Below are 3,808 nucleotides of genomic sequence, written 5' to 3'. Positions count from 1 at the left end.
CCAAATAAATAAGGCATACCTATAAATTTTAAAATCTTAACATTTATTTGTATATTTAATTTTCCCCCAAACATTGTTTTAAAAGTTACAATTAGCCTGTTTAGAAATTTACTCTTTCCCTTGTAGCAGATGGAAAATATTTTCCATTTAGTAAAAATCAACTTTGGTGAATTTCATATGAAGAGAGAAATCTTCAGATGTATGCCAATGTAAAAAAATCATTTTCCCACAAATGGAAAGAGCTTTATTGTGTTTCTGACTGTAAAATATGCATCCTAAAGTGGTTTTGTTGTTGCTTTGGAACAGAGAGAAAATGTATTAAGAAGAAAAATTTTAAATCTTACTTTCAACACCCTGTTTCCTTTACTAAGATCACACGTGCGTAGATGAATTTTAAAGTTTTTATCTATTTTTCCTAAATCAACAAGTATTACTTACTCTCTAATTATATTAAAGTTTGATTTTTAAAAGAGGAAGCAGGAATTCCCTGACAGTCCAGTGGTTAGGACTTCACACTTCCACTGCAGAGGGCCCAGGTTCGATCCCTGGTCAGGAACTAAGATCCTGCATGCTGCACAGCCAAAAAAAAAAAAAAAAGGAAGCAAACTAAATGTGTCAATCAACTTAAAGACAGTGAAGAACTTGATGAAAAAGCAACAAACGAGAATAATGAATTTCAAATTACTTCTGAATCATTTAGCTAGTAATATAAACGGTGGTTGTTACCATGACAGTGCCTCAGTTATTTTACTCTGTTCATTGGTAAAATGGAGATAATTTCCAGGGCTGCCTAGAGAACTAAAATAGGTAAAGAGAGTGTGAGCTATGTTTACCTACTTCTTATGTTCACCTGCACTTGCAGGACCCAAGTCCCTCAGATTCCCCTCAGTTGTTGGAAGTAGCATCCAAACTGTCACAAGCCCACTCCATTCCTGTGCTGTGGTGAGCCACCTCCACCCTCCATCATTACAGATTTCTCTAAACACCTCAGTGTCCCAGTTTGTCTCCTATAGAGGTGTGCATTTTTATCCTCTACCTGACTTAGAATTGTACTAGCTTAGGTGAGTACTATCTTAATGATGCTTGGACCGTGGTATGTATATTTTTAGTGAAAAGATCTTTTTCTCAGCACATGTATATGATTTTTTGTGTGTGCAGCCAGGTCTCTCTTCTCCATAACATTCAGATATTAGGGGCTGAGTCTTTTATCCACTCTGACAATCTCTGTCATGTCTTAGAGAGCTTAGACCATTTCCATTTAAAATGATTATCAGTATGGTTGTCCCACAACTCAGTAATGCTTGTTCATTTTTTAATTGAAGTACAGTTGAATTACAATATTATATTAGTTTCAGATATACAGAATAGTGACTCAGTATTTTTACAGATTATACTCCATTCAATGTTATTATAAGATAATGGATATAATACCCTGTGCTATAAAATAGGGGTATGGGATTAAGAGATCTGTTGATTTATTTTCTTTTTTCTTTCTGTATTTCATTTTGAATTGTTTCAATTGCTGTGTCTTCAGGTTCACTAATCTGCAACATCTAATCTGCCATTAACCCCATCTAACATATTTTTCATTTTAGACATTGTAGTTTTTATCTCTAGATGTTCAATTTGGGTCTTTTTTATATTTGTTGTATTCCATGTCTCCACTAACTACCTTCAGTTTTTCCTCCAGCTTCTTGAACACTATTACTTATTAAAAACAGCAAGAAATACTTTACTCAAGACTACTGCAATAAGGATCAAAACTATTGCAATAAGGGAGAGAAATTGAACTCAACTCCAAATACAACAGGGACAGCTAGGGATTTATGGCCAATGGGAAGGGTGAGGGAGAGGATGGAAAATTATGAAGAGAAACTTGGTTATGTATCAAGCTTGATTAGATATCAAGGTTGGGGGAATTCTTGATAAATTGCCTAACCAGAATTTCTTGCTAAAACTGGGCTTACCAGGCCAAGGCCAGAACCAAGGACAAGACCTCATTGAAAAGAAGGCCAGAGGAGCCTGAGTAAAGTTTTGGTCTAAGAGGGAGTCCTTATCTGTATGTATCAGTGATTTTTTGAAGCATTCCACAAAGACTACCTGCTTCAGAATCTTCTGTCTCTCTTGCTAATAATGTAGACTTTGGCATCTCTCTCCAGATTTCATGAATCAAACACACTTCCAACTGGGCCCCAAAACATACATTATTATCATGTTCCCCTGAGAGGTTCTAATGCACATTAACACCTGAAAACCACTGGTAGCATAGTGGAAACACAATTACATTGAATACAAACATGCCTAGAAACAGGCTACAAGAAAATACATGAAAATGCCAGAGATCCTGGCAATGCATATATCATATGACCTAAATTGTCTTACTCTATGCTAACATCAATTTTAAAAAAATCTTCAACATCTCTCACATTGGGATATGTCATAAAATATATGTGTAGATTTTATGTGATGGGTTTTGTTTTTTTTCTCAAAAAAGTGTTTCTGAATCAATGGTGTATGTTACAGGTACTCTAAAAAAAAACTAAGGTATACAATTATATATGGGAATGTGCATATAAAACTAGAAAAAGGGGCTTCCCTGGTGGCGCAGTGGTTAAGAGTCCGTCTGCTAATTCAGGGGACATGGGTTCGTGCCCTGGTCCGGGAAGATCCCACATGCCATGGAGCGGCTAGGCCCATGAGCCATGGCCGCTGAGCCTGTGCGTCCAGAGCCTGTGCTCCACAACGGGAGAGGCCACAACAGTGAGAGGCCCACTTACCGCAAAAAAAAAAAAAAAAGTAGAAAAAGACATAAAGGAAATCACAACTAATGACATTTAGAAATGATGTGTGATAAAAGGTAATTTTTCTGCTGTTATTTACTTCAATGTCTGGTTTTTAGATTTTTATTTTTATTTATTTATTTTTACATCTTTATTGGAGTATAATTGCTTTACAATTGTGTGTTAGTTTCTGCTTTATAACAAAGTGAATCAGTTATGCATATACATATGTTCCCATATCTCTTCCCTCTTGCGTCTCCCTCCCTCCCACCCTCCCTATCCCACCCCTCTAGGTGGTCAAAAAGCACCCAGCTGATCTCCCTGTGCTATGCGGCTGCTTCCTACTAGCTACCTATTTTACGTCTGGTAGTGTATATACGTCCATGCCACTCTCTCGCTTTGTCACAGCTTACCCTTCCCCCTCCCCATATCCTCAAGTCCATTCTCCAGTAGGTCTGTGTCTTTATTCCTGTCTTACTCCTAGGTTCTTCATGACATTTTTTTTTCTTAGATTCCATATATATGTGTTAGCATACGGTATTTGTCTTTTCCTTTCTGACTTACTTCACTATGTATGACAGACTCTAGGTCCATCCACCTCATTACAAATAGCTCAATTTTGTTTCTTTTTATGGCTGAGTAATATTCCATTGTATATATGTGCCACATCTTCTTTATCCATTCATCTGATGGTGGACACTTAGATTGTTTCCATCTCCAGGCTATTGTAAATAGAGCTGCAATGAACATTTTGGTACATGACTGTTTTTGAATTATGGTTTCCTCAGGGTATATGCCCAGTAGTGGGATTGCTGGGTCATATGGTAGTTCTATTTGTAGTTTTTTAAGGAACCTCCATACTGTTCTCCATAGTGGCTGTACCAATTCACATTCCCACCAGCAGTGCAAGAGTGTTCCCTTTTCTCCACACCCTCTCCAGCATTTATTGTTTCTAGATTTTTTCATGATGGCCATTCTGACTGGTGTGAGATGATATCTCACTGTAGTTTTGATTTGCATTTCTCTAA

This window comes from Leucopleurus acutus (assembly GCF_964270905.1).
Source record: "Leucopleurus acutus genome assembly, chromosome: X".
NCBI lineage: Eukaryota > Metazoa > Chordata > Mammalia > Artiodactyla > Delphinidae > Leucopleurus > Leucopleurus acutus.
This window is presented reverse-complemented; position numbering follows the sequence as displayed.